Source organism: Tursiops truncatus, chromosome 10, assembly GCF_011762595.2.
Source record: "Tursiops truncatus isolate mTurTru1 chromosome 10, mTurTru1.mat.Y, whole genome shotgun sequence".
Taxonomy (NCBI): Eukaryota; Metazoa; Chordata; class Mammalia; order Artiodactyla; family Delphinidae; genus Tursiops; species Tursiops truncatus.
In genome coordinates this window covers 71417310-71436134 of record NC_047043.1, presented here as the reverse complement: position 1 = coordinate 71436134, position 18825 = coordinate 71417310, and the positions used below count along the sequence as shown (strand labels likewise).

General features: G+C 39.6%; 1 long non-coding RNA gene and 1 other non-coding gene across 14 annotated transcripts; one reads left to right on the top strand and one right to left on the bottom strand.

Annotated features, from left to right (window-relative positions):
* The first annotated feature begins 2561 nt into the window (after positions 1–2561).
* Positions 2562–18132, top strand: LOC141279777 (uncharacterized). 13 transcript variants are annotated; one of them, XR_012334648.1, is made up of 4 exons: positions 2566–2901; positions 4709–13992; positions 14518–14595; positions 14713–18129. It is a non-coding gene; the product is annotated as an uncharacterized lncRNA (long non-coding RNA). The 13 variants fall into 13 exon arrangements; XR_012334641.1 differs by having other exon boundaries at positions 2567–2901; positions 4709–16111; positions 16737–16838; positions 17358–18128; XR_012334649.1 differs by having other exon boundaries at positions 2725–2901; positions 4709–4915; positions 13159–13249; positions 13886–18132.
* Positions 3421–3525, bottom strand: LOC117314055 (U6 spliceosomal RNA). The gene has a single exon (XR_004528738.1). It is a non-coding gene; the product is annotated as a U6 spliceosomal RNA (small nuclear RNA).
* Positions 18133–18825: the final 693 nt, after the last annotated feature.

The window sequence follows — 18825 nt, the reverse complement described above, 5'->3', positions numbered from 1 at the left end:
CACATAGGTGAACAAAACCTCAATCCGTGCCCTCTGAGAGTACACCTGAGTATTGTGAGATAGGGATGGGGAGAGGAAGGTGACAAACAGAGATAACTTCACTTTGATGTAATTAAGGCTAAGATGGAAACAAGCACTGGGTGCTAAAGGGGTCAGAGATGGCCTTCTACAGGAGGTAACTGAACTGAAACAAGGCTGGTAGAAAAACGGCAATGAATATGGTATTTGATGAATGGCTTCAGAAGTTTCCAGGAAGAAGGTTTAGCAAGAAAAAGAAATAAGGCTATTTGAAATGGTGGACCAATGTGTCTGGCACATAACAGTAACTCAATAAATATTTGATACGTGATTGAAAATTACATACTGTTACTCATTACAGGATAAAGTAGGAGTGGCACAAAGTGAGTCTGGAGAGAATATGTGTTAGATTATAAGGACCTTGTATACTTTTCTAACACTCTTCACTATTTCAGCGGATATGTATTGAATTATTACCATGTTCCAGGTACTGTTTTTTTTCTTTCTTTCCAGGTACTTGATTCTGGAGAAAAATAAGGATATGTTGAAAAGTTTTAATATAAGAGGATGAAAATTTTTCACTTGTGGTAACTTTTAGGCTTCTGTGGAGTAAAGTAATATAGAACCCGCCACATCCCCTAATGAGTTCTGTGCATGAACTTATAAGTCACTTATGCATTCTTGTCATTCATTCACTCTATAAATATTTAATTTGAATGTGGGAAACAGCTACTGCGACAGGCTCTGGAAATACAACAATTAAAAAAGAAAGACTCCCTTGAGTTACTTACAATTTAGTTGATGACACAATAAGATTCTTGCTGTAATGAGTTTATCAAGAGGAATGGGAGCATGGCGGAATAGTTTAAACTGAGATGAAAAATGAGTAGGAGTAGGCCAGCTAGTCTGATAGTAATGGGATAATGAAATTTTAGGCCAAGGAAACATTACAAACACCCAGAGACTCGGGAGAAAAGGACTTCAAGGGAATTACAAGTAGGTCTGTATTACTGGAGCATAAGGAGAGGTGGTCAAGAAAGAAGGGCACAGAAAAGTGGTTTCAGTTGTTGAAGGACTTGCAGGCAATGCAGTGGTCTTCGGAGTATTTCCATCTTTCTCCTAGAAGATCAAAGTAGAATAACGAAAATCAAGGTTTCAGAATCACACATTACATCACCATTTAAAAGCACTGTAAATTATAAATTATTAAGCTTCTCTAAGTTTCAATTTCCTCATTTGAAGAAAAGTAGATAGTACCCCCACGGAGTCTTGTTAGGATTAAATAAAATGATGTTAGGATTAAATACAATAATGATGCCTAGAAAATAATAGATGCTCAGAGAATGTTAGTTTCTATTATTATTACTAATATTAAGAATTCTTCCAGGGCTTCCCTGGTGGTGCAGTTGTTAAGAATCCACCTGCCAATGCAGGGGACATGGGTTTGAGCCCTGGTCCAGGAGGATCCCACATGCTGCGGAGCAACTAATCCCATGCGCCACAACTACTGAGCCTGTGAACCACAACTGCTGAGCCTGTGTGCCACAACTACTGAAGCCCACGTGCCTAGAGCCCGTGCTCTGCAACAAGAGGAGCCCCCACTCGCTGCAACTAGAGAAAGCCTGTGTGCAGCAATAAAGACCCAACACAGCCAAAAATAAATAAATTAAAAGAAAAAAAAAGAATTCTTCCAGCCTTCCACATACAGTAAGGAGCAAGTTGTAATGTCTCTAATTTGTATATGGAGAAGCTTGTTCATAAATGTGGAAACAAAAAAATGTCTCTTTATGTTGAGTTCTACTACAATCTCTTAAAATTAACGTTAAATAGAATATGCTTTTTCACACTTTTTTCAAAGAAAAGCTAGGACTGCTATAACCTGGAAGGGTAAAGAATCTCACCAAGCTACACAGGGTGCTGGAAATGCTAAAATGGCAATGAAGGCGTTCCTCACCCACTGGTATTTGGTAGGCACAGAAAAGGCTTAAATTAGACATCTCATACATGAGATATTTTGAATTCTAAGCCATGTGGGTGTTCCTCTCTACGATTCTGTATCCATACAATATTTTAATTAAATAAAAAGCATGTTATGTTTTGAGAAATTTGGAATGATAGTATTTCCCAATGTGGTAGCTTTCTCTTCCTTTATTGTTTTTACTTTTTTAATAAACTGATCATTATTACCACTGCTATGATCCATGCTACTTTTCAATCTAAGAAAAACAAAGAACGAATTGTAAAATTATTACCCTGGTACCATGAAAGATAGGCAATCATTAGCATTTGAGATGTGTAAGAGACAGCTCAACTTACAGAGTTTACTCTGTAAACTCATTCAGTATGCAACCCTCCCTAAGTGATACTCATCTAATTGGATTTTAACCAATGACATATGATATCATGAATTATGGAACACTTGCATAATTGCTTAAGTAGAGTATCTGGTTTGCAAATACGTGTAAGTAAACTAACTAAAGAGGAGACCTGGAGTACTCAAAGATTAAAATTGAGAGGATATAATATTTTTAATGGCACACACTAGCTTCTTGAAACTGAAGTTTAATCTTCTTCACAATAAGGAAAGCTCTCCTCATCAGGGAGAGTCTAATGAGTGGAAATACTCTGTCATTTCCCAGGTGCCCAGGGTGGAGTTGCCCAGACATTCCAGAGGTACTGCTCATTGGTTTTTGGCTTCCTGGTTCTTCAGGAAATAAAAGAAGAACAATTACCTGAAGACAAGTAAAGACATTTATTTTTCATTCAGCAGTCTTTTTCTGTGAAAATAAAAAGAGGGAATCAGAAGATTAACTCTCAAAAGGATCATGGACAACTAATCCAGCTCCCTCATTTTGCAGGCAAGGAATCTGAGGCTCAGAGAAGGTACATTTATTGAAAGTGTATTTTTTTTAACATCTTTATTGGAGTATAATTGCTTTACAATGGTGTGTTAGTTTCTGCTTTATAACAAAGTGAATCAGCTATACATATACACACATCCCCATATCTCTTCCCTCTTGCGTCTCCCTCCCTCCCACCCTCCCTATCCCACCCCTCTAGGTGGTCACAAATCACCGAGCTGATCACCCTGGGCTATGAAGCTGCTTCCCACTAGCTATCAGTTTTACGTTTGGTAGTGTGTATATGTACATGCCACTCTCTCACTTTGTCCCAGCTTACCCTTCCCCCTCCCCATGTCCTCAAGTCCATTCTCTAGCAGGTCTGCGTCTTTATTCCCGTCCTGCCCCTAGGTTCTTCATGACCTTTTTTTTTTTTTTTTTTCAGATTCCATATATATATGTTAGCATATAGCATTTGCTTTTCGATTTCTGACTTACTTCACTCTGTATGACAGACTCTAGGTCCAGCCACCTCACTACAAATAACTCAATTTCCTTTCTTAAAAGTATAGAACACTTCACGAATTTGCATGTCATCCTTGCGCAGCGGCCATGCTAATCTTCTCTATCGTTCCAATTTTAGTATATGTGCTGCCGAAGCGAGCACTTGAGGGTGTATTTACCACACGTTTTCCTCATGACATCTCTGTGTGGTATTAACCCCATTTTATAGGTAAGGAAACTAAGGCTTAAAGAGATTGAGTGACTGATCCTAAATCACCATGCTAGATCTAAAGTACGTGCTGGGTTGTTTGGGTTTTTTTCTTTTTAAAAATTTTCTTTAGTGTTTTGTTTTGTTTTGTTTTGTTTTTTGATTGATAAAGCTAATACATATTCATTGCATATATTCATATAAGCAACAGTAAGGAAAGTAAAAATCCTCTCTATCCTCATCACATATCCTCAGCCTAGGGCTAGCTACTATTAACAGTTTATTAGCTATATTCTTCCAGATGTTTTTCTAAGCCATATGAGGCATGCCCTTTAAAAAAATACCATATCATTTATCAGAAATGGGAAAATCAACACTAGGAGTCTTATTCCTAAAAGTGATAAATACTTTATATCAATAGCAAAAAGCCTGGACAAGGGGAGAAAGAAGAGGAAGAGAAGAAATTCTATTTATTTTTGTCACTCTTGTGTAAGTCCCTTTTTGATTACTGGAAGCGTTCCCTTGCTTTTTATAATCAATTTAAGAATGTTAGCTGGAATGCAGCAAATGCTTAAGAATAAAAGGGATGGGTCAGAAAGCCACATGAGGCATTTTCTTTCTGAATTTTTATTGGTACATTTGGGTTTGTTTTTAAATAACTTAGTTATCAATTAAAATATCAGAGACTTTCTATGTGGTGGTTTTGTTCATCTAGTGAGTTTTTTAAAAAATATTTTAAGTATATTCTTTATTCTAGGAAGACTATAACATTTTATTTTATTTTATTTATTTTTGGCCGTGCTAGGTCTTCGTTGCTGTGCGCGGGCTTTCTCTAGTTGTGGCGAGCGGGGGCTACTCTTCATTGCGGTGCGCGGGCTTCTCATTGCGGTGGCTTCTCTTGTTGCGGAGCACGGGCTCTAGGTGTGCGGGCTTCGGTAGCTGTGGCACGCGGGCTCAGTAGTTGTGGCTTACGGGCTTCATTGCTCCGTGGCATGTGGGATCTTCCCAGACCAGGGCTCGAACCCATGTGCCCTGCATTGGCAGGCAGATTCTTAACCACTGCGCCACCAGCGAAGTCCCAAGACTATAACATTTTAAATCATCGGGTTTTTTTTTTGTTTTTTGTCTTTTTTTTCAGTACGCGGGGCTCTCACTGTTATGGCCTCTCCCATTGCGGAGCACAGGCTCCGGACGCGCAAGCTCAGCGGCCATGGCTCACGGGCCCAGCTGCTCCGCGGTATGTGGGATCTTTCTGGACCTGGGCACAAACCCGTGTCCCCTGCATCGGCAGGCGGACTCCCAACCACTGCGCCACCAGCGAAGCCCAAAATCATCGTTTTTTAATGTAATTATTTGTATTTCCTTTTGATAAGCTCCGTTAGAGCTTTTCTTTCACATAAATGCATTGTTCCTACAACTGTACAACACGGTCATAGATAATGGTCAAAAGCATTTCACTGAACGGTTATAATTTGGAGACTTCATAGATTTCTTAGGAATCTTTGATCTTAAGCATCCCTAAGACGACTGGTTGAAATGGAGTAAACAGACTGTGCAGTAAAATGAGTCTACAGTGCCTGCTCTTCCTCCACCCCCATTCCCACCGAGCATGCTCAGCATATGAGGCTTGGTGGGAGAAGACTGTTGCTGGAATCTGCTGGGCTTTCTGTAGGGCTGATTTCATGAATGTGTGACCTTACATGGGGCTTGAGGACTCTGCTGTCTTGAAATTCTTAATACTTTTTAAACGAAAGGTCCCTCAGTTTTACTTTGTACTGGGCTTGTCAAATTATAGAGCTGGTCCCACCTTGGGCATACTGCTTTGAGAACCCAGGCTCCTCTGTACAAGTCCAGCATGTTAACAAGCACAACACATGAAATGCTAGGAGAAATTAGTGGGCTACTGACAGCGAACAAGCATCCCTATAGAAATGAGACCTTTTCAAGTGAAACCAGTCAGGTCCATCTCTCTAGCTCTTGGAATCTAATTATATAATTTGGTATCAGTGGCAAAGATGGTTGCCGAAGAAAACGTGCCTTGATTTTGTGACTTATCTTCTTACTCTTAGACTCTGAAGTTATTCTTGAAAATGATAATTAGAATAATATGAAATCAACACAGAATCTCTTTCCATTAAAGTTTTGCTTTTTATTATAAAACATTTCAAATGTACAGGAAAACTACAATTGCAATGAACACACATATATACTCCTCTTTGAGTAAAAGTTGTTACCATTTCGCCATATTTGCCATATCTATCTATGTATCTGTGTGTTTTCTGAACTTTGCCGCTCTGCAGCATGTGGTATCTTCCCGGGCCAGGGCACAAACCCGTGTCCCCTGCATCAGCAGGCGGATTCTCAACTGCTGCGCCACCAGGGAAGCCCCATGTTTTCTGAACTTTTGACAGTGAGTTGCAGACATCATGACACTACTCTGAAATAGTTCAACATGCCCTTCCTAACAATTCAGACATTCTCCTAAATAATGAAAATATAATGCTTTTTTTTAAAAAAAAGTATTTTATTTGTAATGTAGAAAACTTGGAAAACAGAGATGTATAAAGAAAAATTACCCATAATTCCACTGCCCAGAGATAACCACCATAAGTAGAAAAATGGCGTCACGTTGTATCTATTTGTCCACACAGAATGAAGCATCTCTACTTATTTTCACCTTTACCAACATTTTCCATGCCTTCTGTAGTAGGCAGAATAATGGTCCCTCAAAGATGTCCATATTCTAATCTGCAGAACCTATGAGTATGTTATGTTACAAGGCACAGGAGACTTTGCAGGTACAATTAAGGGTACAGAATTTGAGCTGGGGATCTTATCTTGGATTATCTGGGTGGATCTGTTTTTAATCACATGAGTTCTTAAAAGTGGAAGAGGGAGGCAGCGAGTAAATCAGAGAAATGTGACATGAAGACTCAACCTGTTGCTGACTTCGAAGATAGAGGAAGCCTCCAAGAAACGAAGGGAGCCTTTAGACGATGGAAAAAGGCAAAGAAACTGATACTTTCCTAGAAACTTCAGAAAGGCCAGTGCCTTGATTTTAGCCTAGTGAGACCCAGTTGGACTTCTGACCTATAGAATTTTAAGGTAATAGATTTGCGTTGTCACTACATGTGTGGTAATTTATTATAGCAGCAATAGAAAATGAATATATCTCCCCATTTGTATTTGCCTTTGAAATGGAAGTCTTTTATTCTTTAGGACATTTTTTTAAAATTTATTTTTGGCTGCATTGGGTCTTCATTGTTGCACGCAGGCTTTCTCTAGTTGTGGCAAGCAAGGGCTACTCTTCGTTGCGGTGTGCAGGCTTCTCATTGCAGTGGCTTCTCTTGTTGTAGAGCATGGGCTCTAGGTGCATGGGCTTCAGTAGTTGCAGCACACGGGCTTCAGTAGTTGTGGCTCATGGGCTTCAGTAGTTGTGGCTCACAGGCTCTAGAGCGCAGGCTCAGTAGTTGTGGCGCACGGGCTCAGTTGCTCCATGGCATGCGGGATCTTCCTGGACCAGGGATCGAACCCGTGTCCCCTGCATTGGCAGGCGGACTCGTAACCACTGCACCACCAGGGAAGCCCTCTTTAGGACATTGTGACTGAATTATTTTCTTATTTTCTTCTTCTGTTTGGCTTTGAAAACAATAATGACTAACACAATGAGAAAATAAAGGCAGTACCCCTAGGTTTTGCTCTGAAAGGGGGACTAGATCTTCTATGGTTCTTTTGACCAGGGCTGGGCTGATATATTCACAGACCATTTACAGACTCATAGGGCAGGGGGAGGGATTGCTCTCTAGTCTTTTTAAGAAATTCACTTGGAATGATGGAAACTGTTTTGAGGAAAACCATTTATTCTCAATCTCTCACAGATCTTTGTACTTGTCTTTTATAGCACTTATAACACATTGTAATGGGGTACAAGTATAACATCTTGATTAATGTCTGTTGTCCCTCTGGACTCTAAGCACTGTAAGGGTAAGGACCCTGTTGGTTTGTTTTTGCTATGTGCCTAGCACATAGTTGACCCCAAAATATTTGTTAAATGATTGTATGTTTGGCAATGCAAAAATCTGGTTCTTGAGTGGCTAATGAGAAGCTAAACTGCTGTGTGTAATTATATTAACAATTATAATACTAAACTATATATAAGATTAATTATATGTAATTATATATATTATTTTAAAGAATATTAAAACAATAAAATTTTAAAGAAAGAAAAAGCTGTTTTCAACAAGTGCTTGGGAATCTCTTTGAAGATAATTTTGTTTTCTTGGAGACTTTTTTTTTCCTGGATGCAAATTCAGACTACACTGTCTGAATGTCATTCTGGAGATACCAATGTGTTCCTGCATATGTGTAAGTTCCTTCCAAACATCCTCACAGGAGGTCAGGAACACATTGTCAGGAAAGACAATGAGTAGTGTCTTCACTTCCTACTGGCAGCAAGCCCTAGAATCAATCAAGCAGGGAGCCCACTCTGGGCTATTGTGCTCAAGTCAGATTGCATTTCACCACTCTAACCACCCAGATGGACAGTTTGGGGGCAATGGAGTTAAAATCACCGCTGACTAAGCGATGTCCCCTTGCTGGAGACATTTCTAAGAGCTACAAACTAACAGAAAGGTTGCTCTGTGAAGGAACAGTCACTTCAGGGAACGTGAAAGTGGAATGTCATCAGTTAGACTGAACAGCATAGTGATAAGCCTGAAAAGCACTTTCACACTAAGCTTTGAGGGAGGGTGTACCCAGGGCCAACTTTTTCCTACGGAACCTACGTTGCAGTTCTGTTTCGGCAAGTGTTACTGAAAGCAAAATTTTTTTCAAGTCAGCTGTTATTGGTTAGAGTCCTGTGCTTGCAAACAACAGAAACTACCCCTGGCCAACTTAAGCCTACGGAAAGTATTGGAAAGACATGAGGTAGCTCAGGGAATGGAAATAAACACTGAAGAAGCAAGTCTCAGGCAGGATGGGAAGCACAGCTGATGAGCAACAAAAGCCAATAAGCAGCCTCCTTATCAGCTTGACCTTTTTCAATCCTTGAGTCTCTCTCCTCAAGATTCAAATGCCCCAGAGAAGGTGATTGACCTAGGCTGGGTTACATGCCCATTTCATGGCCAGAAGGGTGCAGAACTTTGAAGGACAGTCCCACTAACTCTGTATCTAATGGAAGAAGGATGGTTTCCCAAAGCTGTTGCCAGGAGAAGGGGGAAGGATTGCTGGGCAGGCAAAAGCATTAGATGTCCATTCATCAGCTTATTCACTGAGTGCACATTCAGGAAAATTAGTCCTCTCCTTGAGCCCCATAGCAAAGAACTATAGCTACCTATGGAATCCAGGCAAGTAACTTCTTGTGTGACCTTAGACAAATCATAAACCCTCTCTGGGCCATAGTTTCCTCATTTATAAAATCTATTGAATGGTTTGGACCAGATGATCCCAAGTGGCTTGTAGAGAGAAAAGAGCCAGAAGAGAGGATCTCCTCCCAGATATTGGCAATATGACCTTGGCTGACTCATTTGCCAATTCTGGGTTTCCCTGTGTGTAAAGGGGGTGAACTAGACACCTTCAGGTTACTTCTAGCTGTAAAAGTCCATGATTCTAAAAAAGAACAGATGGAAGCAGCCAGGTCAGTCTTTCCTCTCAGAATCAATGAAATATCCCTGTTTTTAGGAAATATACACTGAAGTATTAAGGAGTAAAAGGGCCTTATGTATACAACCTCCTCCCAAATAATCCAGAAAAAAAAAACCTCATGTATATACATATATACATACGTGTATGCGTCTCTGTGTAAAGAAAGGTTCTACAAATGTTAAAAAGTGTCCAAATGTTAAAAAGTAGTGAATTTGAATAAAAAGTGTGTGGAGTTCTTTGAGCTATTCTTTTTTTGTTTTGTTTTGTTTTGTTTTTGTTTTTGTCTTTGAGCTATTCTTGAAACTGTTCTCTAAGTGTAATTATTTCAAAATGAACTCCAAAAAAAAAAGTCAATGGGAAGGGCAAAAGGAAATCTGTTCCTCTGCCTGCTTGTCCAAAGGCTTTTTGATGAATTATTTGTGTGACAAGTGAGTATTTGTATGTCTGTACTGCTAGATCCTAACTCTCTAGGGGAAGTTTTTAGTGCCAAAGCATGGACTCTACAATGCGTTCTCACTACCAGTGTGACAAAGCTCCACTGTGAACCTGGAAGATACTGGATAAGGCCTGTCTATTTACTGCTCCTGAGGAGTCTGACTAAGTGGGTGGAGATTTCCTGTTGGCTCTTATGCTTTTCTTTTGTTTTAACAGTGGTTTAGGGGAACATACTTCAGACACAGCATATATATTTAATGCTTTGTACTTTTAAGTATTCATCGATAACCCAACAAATGTCTGTACCAACTACTTACTAACTTGATTTGAAGCCAAACATTACTACCTTCACACAATCACTTCTTACTGAAAATTGATTTCAGTATCTAGAAGGGTATTCATTGCAGGATCATATTAGCAAAATATTGGGACCAACCTAGGGGTCCAACAATAGTGTACCGGTTAAATAAATACATTCACGCAATGGAATATTGTGTAGATGGTAAAAAAGAATGAAGAAGCTCCCTAAGAGTGGCTGTGTAATGATCTCTAAGTTAAAAATAAATGAAGCACCCACATATGAGTAAATATGGAACAATCTCCAAGGTATACTTTTAGAGCAATGTGCACAATTATGTGTAGGTATCATACAATTGTATTTTAAAATTGCTTGAAGGAGTAAGCAATGAGTGGACAATTAATGTTTTTGCCTGCTCAGCATATGCCTGTGTATATATATATATGTATATGCAGAACATTTTCTGGGAAGAGATACAGGAAATCAGTAACAGTGGAAAACTCTGGAGAGGGGAACAATGGGTGGGGGTAAGAATCTGGGGAAGAAGGACAGGAGGGTGACTTGATTTTCACTTACATCTTTTGAGTTTTGTACCAAATTTAATGGAGGACTCAGTGCCCCTTCAGCAGTAGATCCTTCTGATCCTCCCTCATCATGTAGGCTCAAGGGAGGATAAATCACTGTAGTCAAGGAAACTGTCCTGTTAGGGTATGAGTATTCTGCATATTGGGTTCATGACTTATCTTTCTGTTCCCAGCAGCTCTTCTTATCTTTGCTTAGTAATTGTTTATTGAATTGAGTTCAACTGGATTGATCTGCTGTGCTTTTAGGGGCACTTATTAGCCCTTCATGTGTTTCCCTCTTTTCTACCCTAAAGGAAAAAATATAAAACAAACATTTATTTTCCATTCTTAAGAATTTAAAACTTAGACAGTCAGTTGATGTAAATTGGTGCCTCCTTTTTGCAGGGCATTTTGGTATCATAAATCAGCATGTAAAATGTACTCATGTTGTAACCCAGTACAGCATTTTGTTAAGATATAGAAACAGATCTTACATGTGTATGATCCCATTTTTATCGAATGTCATCCATATATCACTGTATGTATATATGCATAGATATCTAGGAGAAATGTCTTCAAAATATTTAAAATGTTTATTTCTCCATGATGGGTGGTTTTCCTCTCTGTATTTTTTCATATTATTCACATATGAATACACATTGTCATCATTTTTACCCAAAAATGAAACTATTAAAAAGAAAAAGCTGGGAATTCCCTGGTGGTCCGGTGGTTAGGACTCAGAGCTTTCCCTGCCAAGAGCCCGAGCTGGATCCCTGGTTGGGGAACTAAGATCCCGCAAGCCTTGCAGCATGGTCTAAATAAATAAATAAATAAATAAATGATAAAGAAAAAGCATTCAAGTGATTTCACTAGTTTTACTCTTTGACTCATCAAGTATTTGTTGATTGTACCACATTATTCTAGAATTATCTTTCCTATTTTACAGTCTGCTGAATTTTCTATGCACCCATTTGAGAAAGCACTGAAGCTAAATACTTATCAAGTACTTTTGAAAAATTCAAGCTCCAGAAAAAAAAAATCAGAACAGTAGTTGTCTCTTGGGAAGTTGGGGATGGAGATAAACTGGGAAAAGGTATGAAGGAAACTTTTAGGGTGATAGATAATGTTTTAAAGGTTTGGGTCACAGAGGTATATGTATTTGTCAAAACTCAACAAATTTAGCCAAGATTTGTGCATTCCTCTGTATGTCAGTTTTACATCAGAAGGAAAAAAAACAAATTGGATTTTAGTAAGTGATACTGATATCTGGAATTTACTTTGAAATGCACCGAAAACAAGATAGATTAATGGATGGTTTGAGGAATGGATAGATGAATACATAATAAAGCAAATATAATAAAATGTTAACTGTAGAATCTAGGTGATGTGTATATATATATATGTGTGTTCATTATAAAATTCTTATAATTTTGCGCTTTAACAATTTTCATAATAAAATGTTGAGGAAAATGCAATCACCGATCATCTATTGATATACTGATATGTTGAATATGCTTATATTTTATTCTTATAAACTAAATTCAACAGATTAAGTTCTAGAAGTTGCGTCCCCCACCCTCCCAATTCAAACTTCTTGGATAGTTAAGCTATTTAAATATATATATATGATATAATTAGTGACAGGGCTGTCTTCATGACCATGTTAACTATGCCATCACACAGGGTCACGAAGTTGGTTCAATGCTCTGCTGTTGCTGTCTTGAAATTTTTATTACTTTTTAAACAAGGGGCCCTGTACTTTCATTTTACAATGGGCCCCGCAAATTATGTAGCTGGCCCTGACTAATGAGCAGTAATAATAATTACTAACATATATTATCTTCTCTTTTTGCCAGGCACTATGTTAAACACTTTATATACACTATTTCATGAATCCTCAAAGACAGACTTAAGAGATAGTCTTAATATCCCCATTTTACAGATGAACATAATGAGGCTCAAAGAGGTTAAGATATTTGCTCAAATTCACACATTTAGTGTACCCTCAGTATGCATAGTAGCACAGTACACATGGTAGATACTCAATAAATATTTACTAAATTAATAATAATAATAGTAATTATTATAGCAGCTCCCATTTATTGAGCACCTTCCAGCAGCCTACAATGCTCTGACTGAAACCCAACATGTTCTCCCTAACCCAGACTCCCCACCTTTGGCATCACTACCTTAAGACCACGTTCCCTGCCAGCCTAAATTAGGTCAAGTCTTCTCTTATGTTACCCTGTGCTTCTTTGTCATAGAGTCATCACAATTGTAATTAGGTAGTTCGTTGTTTAATGCCTGTCTTCCCTTCTGGACTGGAACCTCAGTGAAGACAGTGACTCATTTTTATCTGCTCACCACTCTATTCCTACCATCCAGTGCTGTAGCTGGAGTGTAGCCTGCTTGCCAGGGCTGGATTATATATTTTTTCATTTACTCCTCAACTCTGTGAGGTAGAGATTGTTACCATCATTTTACATCATTTACAAGGCTCAGAGAAGCTAAGTCTGAGTCACCTCACCATAAGGGAAGCATCCACCATAACGTGGACCTACATTTGCCAGGCTCCAAAATCTCTTGTCCTTTCACGGCAGCCCACTGTTTCTATATGACAATCTGCCTGACACTATTTTCTATCTCCAGGCACTACTTATTCCCTTCAGCTCCTATTTTTGCTGTCTGACCTCTGGGCTCTGTGATGAAGAGGAGACATGCTTTCCAGGAAGTAATTACGGCAAGTGATATAACCAGGCTGGCTGAAGCCAGGATTTTATTTTTTAACCTTGATGAGTAAAGCAGCTGGAAATACTACCTTCTAAAAGCAAAGGATCCAATTTCCCCATGGTACTAACTCTTCCTTAGTGCTAGGAAACACCCTGAAGTCATCTCTTGGGCTATGTAAATATAAAGCAATCTACCCAGGTCTAGTCTTGGGGAAGGCCTGAAATAATTAAGGTAAAGCAAACGTAGATGCTTCAGGCTGTTAACAAGATGTCTCAGTAGTTTTAGGCTTCGATAGATTAAGATTTCTATGCGAAAATGTTTTTCCCTAAGTGTGGATTTGGACTATCCTATGCTTATGCATTGCTGCATATCTTTGCAGAGTTGAGAGGACTATTCTTTGGATTATTCTTTGTTTGTGAGGATCATAGAAGTGGGATGGAAAGGAATGCTGGGAGAGTGCACAGGCTTATTCTCTTCAGCTAGTGCTGGAGGACAGGCTGTGAACAAGAAATGGAGAGTGCTTGGCCCAGCATGCCCTGGCGTGGATGGTTGAGTTCTACCTGTGGTATTAAAATCCCAGACTGAAAATCCCAGACCTTAGGAATTAAGACTGATGACAGATTGTGCTGTACTTTGTCTTTTGTAGGACATAGGGCATCTGGTGGTGGTAGAGTTTCCAGAGGACCTAGGTTTGTACCATTCTGAGGATGTTCAGACTGTGGACATCTCAGAGTAGCCACTACTAATAGCAGTGTAAGTTACCCTGTCTATTACACTTCTTTTCTGGTATTCCCAAGCCTTCTGAAAAGACTTGTTAACTGTCACACCCTGGCCTCAGTTGTGCTCTTGAGCTTGTTCTACTTTCTTGGAAGAATATCAAGCACTTCCTAAAGTTAATTATAGAAGCAATGGTGACAGTCATCTGTGCAAAACAGTGGTGCCCACTGTCCTCATAAAGGTGAGAGATAGTAAGGCTGCAGCAGGTCCAGAAAGTTGGGGCAGAAGTACAGGAGGGACTGTTTCTGAGAACACAAAAGCTATGTCAGAAATACAAGAAAAAAAAAGAAATATGGGAGAGAAGGAGGTTGCCTTTTGCAGGAAATAGGCCCTGAGGGCTTATGCCATCATAATTTGAACAATAAAAGTAAGAATGATCATATTTTGTAGTCACTGGTTAGTGAGATAGGATGTACTGTATCTGTTATTCTATATGCCATAGCAAGTCTCCAAGATGGTTCCCAGAGATCCTTGCTTTTTTGTATTTATGTCTTTATATAGTCGTCTTCTTCAATGAATCAGGGCTAGTCTATGTGAACAACAGTGTATGGCAGAGGTTACAGTGGTTGACTTCCAAGGGTAAGTTGTAAAAGACTTGCAACTTCTGCTCTGGTCCCTTGAATTGCTTGCTTTGGGGTAGGCCAGCAGTCATCTCATGAAGCCTCTTATTTATTTATTTTTGGCTATGCCACGCAGCATGCGAGATCTGAGTTCCCCAACCAGGGATGGAACCCTTGCCCACCTGCATTGGAAGTGTGGAGTCTTAACCACTGGACAGCCAGAGAAGTCCTCATGAAGACTCTTAAGCTGCTCTGTGGAAAGGCCTACAAGAGGAGGAACTGAGGCCTCTACCACCATCCAGGACCAACTTGCCAGCCAAGTGAGTTACGTCATTGAACGTGGATCTTCCAGCCCCATTCAAGCCTTCAGGTGACTGCAGCCCCAGCTGACATTTGACTGAGCCTCATGAGAACACCCTATCCAGAACATCCTAGCCAAGTGGCTCCCATATTCCCAGCCCATAGAAACTATAAGAGATAATAAGTGTTTATTATTGTTTTAAACTAGTAAGTCTTGGGATGACTTGTTATGCATCAATAAATAAAACACTATACTATAGATTCTATGGAATAAACGTCTATGTGAAACTCTGCCTAAATAGATCAGCCAAATCTTCAGAAAAAAAGAGGACATGGGTTGAGTCTTCAAAGATGAGTAGGAGCTTGCAGGTGGAGGTAAAGTGGAGAAAGGGGAATCATTTCAGGCTAAAGGAACAGCTTGACTATAGGGCCAGAAGTAAGAGAGCATGGCTTGTTTGAAAAAACAGCAATTAATTCAGCATGACTGGGGTGCAGTATGTTTAAAGAATGAGGTGGAGAAAGATTACAGGAGTAGACAGGAACAAGCTCAAAAAGGACCTTAAATGCCATGTTCATGTATTTGTTTTTTATCCTGAAGGCAATGAGGAGCCACTAAAGAATTTTTAAGCAGGCAACTGACATGATCAATTGTGCATTTTAGAATGATGGCCAAATGGAAGATGGATTGGAGGCAGAAAGACCATTTAGAAATAATTGCAAGTCCAGGTGAGAAATGATTAGTGCCTGAATTAAGGTCTTAGCAGTGTGAACAGGGGGCGGGGAATGGAGGGCTATTAGGAGGTATAATTTTCAGAATATGAGGGATGAGGAAAAGGGAATATGTGGGATCCAGGAGGAGGAGCAAGTTTTTAAAAAATATTTATTTATTCGGTTGCGATGGGTCTTACCTGCGGCACGCAGGCTCTTTGTTGTGGCGCACGGCCTTCTCTCTAGTTGTGGCATGCAGGCTCAGTAGCTGTGACACATGGGCTTAGGGATCGAACCCGTGACCCTTGTGTTGGAAGGTGAATTCGCAACCACTGGACCACCAGGGAGGTCTTGAGGAGCAAGCTTTGAAGGGCTGAGTTTGAGTGGTGTGTAGGACACCAAGGTAAACATGTACAGGGGACAACTAGAAACACTGGTCTGGCTTGGAATCCAAGAGGGAATGAAGTCAGGCTGAAGATGCACAGAAGTTTTGAAGGCTTTTTCATACAAGCATCCCTTCTTAAAAGGTAAGTAACTCCATGGGTGAAATGAAATCAAACTACAGTTTAGAGTTTTAGATTTATCTTTCATTGATAGCAAAGCCATTTAGAAATAAGATTTACAGTAAAAACCTGGGATAGGATCAATGGCATGAAGTCAGAACCAGGTACAGGTGGAAGGCCATTTTGTAGTATCTTCCAGTTTTGCTGGGGATTCAACCATCAGCAGAATCTGGTGACTAATTAAGTATAGAGATTGAAGGAGAGGGAAGAGTCTAAAAAATTAGTTCCCTCCCCCAAAGTTTCCTTTCTTAGATCTACATTTTCCATCATGTATAACATCTTATGATCTATGCCCCATTTCAATATCACTGATTTTAAAATTTTCTGAAGTAAATTTTGCTTCCATTTTCTTCACCTATTTTCCAGTAAATTTATATGAGTTTCATGATCTTCTACTTCCTCCTTTTTTCCCCTTTCTCCTCTTCCTGCTTTTTGTGAACAAAAGAAAATAAAACCTCTTCCTTTACTGACTATATAACAGGTGTAGCAGAATTCTTGATTTTTTTAATTGAATATTTTACAGGCATTCATTCTTGATTCATTGTCAATAGCTCTCTAATTCTTTGAAATTGTTTTTCAACTAATACAGTGATTTTCATCTCTAACACCTAAGTATGGCCTAGTAGTCAACGCTCCAAGACTTGGAATTCAACCAATTCACCTGATTTGACCTGATCTACTTATCCAAGAGGTATATATTTAGAAAGATCACATAGATAAATGCAGTGTCCATAGCACTAGCACTTCAAGGATTAAAGAAAAAGTAACTTGCCAGGTCATATAGTTTTGTAATCAAGTTGAGAAGAAAGATCACTGTGATAAATGTGCTACAATCCCAGATTTTGAACAGGACTTTTTCTTTTGGTTGTTTCAAAACTATTTCTGCCTCAGTAAAAATTAATAGCAGTGGACTTCATGTCATCTTATTTGTGGAAATAACTGCGGTTAAAAAAAATAATTACCACTTAATTTTTGTTAGCAAGAAAGCCCAAGGAAAGTAATGTTAAAAATCAGGAAATGGAGCTGAGTGCTTAGTGGTTAGCATCTGGAGACACCACTTAATGTACTTAACTTTTTCAACATTTAATTGATGAAAATTGAGGCTCAATAAAAATTTTCTAAGGAGCAAAATGTCTAATGAATATTTTATATTTAGCTTTAGATAAAACAGTTTTACAGCATAATTAAAGGTAAATCTGCAAAATCCTAGGTAATAGGGCTTCACTGGTGGCACAGTGGTTAAGAATCCGCCTGCCAATTCAGGGAACGTGGGTTCAAGCCCTGGTCCGGGAAGTTCCCACATGCACTGGAGCAACTAAGCCCGCGAGCCACAACTACTGAGCCTGCGCTCTGGAGCCTGCGAGCCACAACTATGGAAGCCCGCGTGCCTAGAGCCCATGCTCCTCAACAACAGAAGCCACCGCAATGAGAAGCCGGCGCACAGCAAGGAACAGTAGCCCCCGCTCGCCATAAAGAGAGAACGCCAGCGCGCAGCAACGAAGACCCAACGCAGCCAAAAATAAATAAATAAAATAAATTAATTAATTTAAAAAAATCTTAGGTAACAGATTTTTTCTAAGATGAAAAAGTTCTTTTGATTACATAATTGAGACATGCTCATTTAAAAAAAATTCAATTGATCCAGAAAAGCAGGAAATAAACTAAATTACATAAACCTCACCAGCCACAGATAAGCATTGTTAAAATTTTGTGAACTTGCTTCCAACCGTCTCTTCATACATATATTTGTGTATGCATATGTATGCCCGTAGCGTGACCTACACAGAATCATACCGTTCTGTAAATTGATCCTTTCATTTTGCAACACGTTGTGGACACCTTTCCATTTCCATAAATACAGATCTGGTTCCAGCTTTCTAAACAGATGCGTAGTATTACGCTCTATATAAACACCGTAACTTAACCAACCATTCCCACACTGTTGAACATTTGGGTTGTTCCCAAGGCTTTTTTTTTTTTTTTTTTTTTTTTGCGGTACGCCGGCCTCTCACTGTTGTGGCCTCTCCCGCCGCGGAGCACAGGCTCCGGACGCGCAGGCTCAGCGGCCACGGCTCACGGGCCCAGCCGCTCCGCGGCATGTGGGATCTTCCCAGGCCAGGGCACGAACCCGAGTCCCCTGCATCGGCAGGCGGACTCTCAACCCCTGCACCACCAGGGAAACCCCCAAGGCTTTCTTTTAATTAGCAATACCATGGTAAACATCCCTATCATATTTCTTTCTTTCATTATTATTATTTTTAAAGATTATTTGATGTGGACCATTTTAAAAGTCTTTACTAAATTTGTTACAAGATTGCTTCTGTTTCATGTTTTGGTCTTTTGGCCCTGAGACATATGGGATCCCAGCTCCCCGACCGGGGATCAAACCCACACCCCCTGCATTGGAAGGCAAAGTCCCAACCAATGGACTGCCAGGGAAGTCCCCTTATTATTTATTTATGTATTTATTTATTTGTTCATTCAAATAAAACATGGCTCGGGACTTCCCTGGCAGTCCAGTGGTTAAGACTCTGTGCTTCCACTGCAGGGGGAACAGGTTTGATCCCAGTTCAGGGAACTAAGATCCCACATGCCGCACAGTGCGGCCAAAAAAAAAAAAAAAAACAGAAACAGACAAAAAAAAAATATATGACTCAGAGCCCCCACTCATCAAGGTG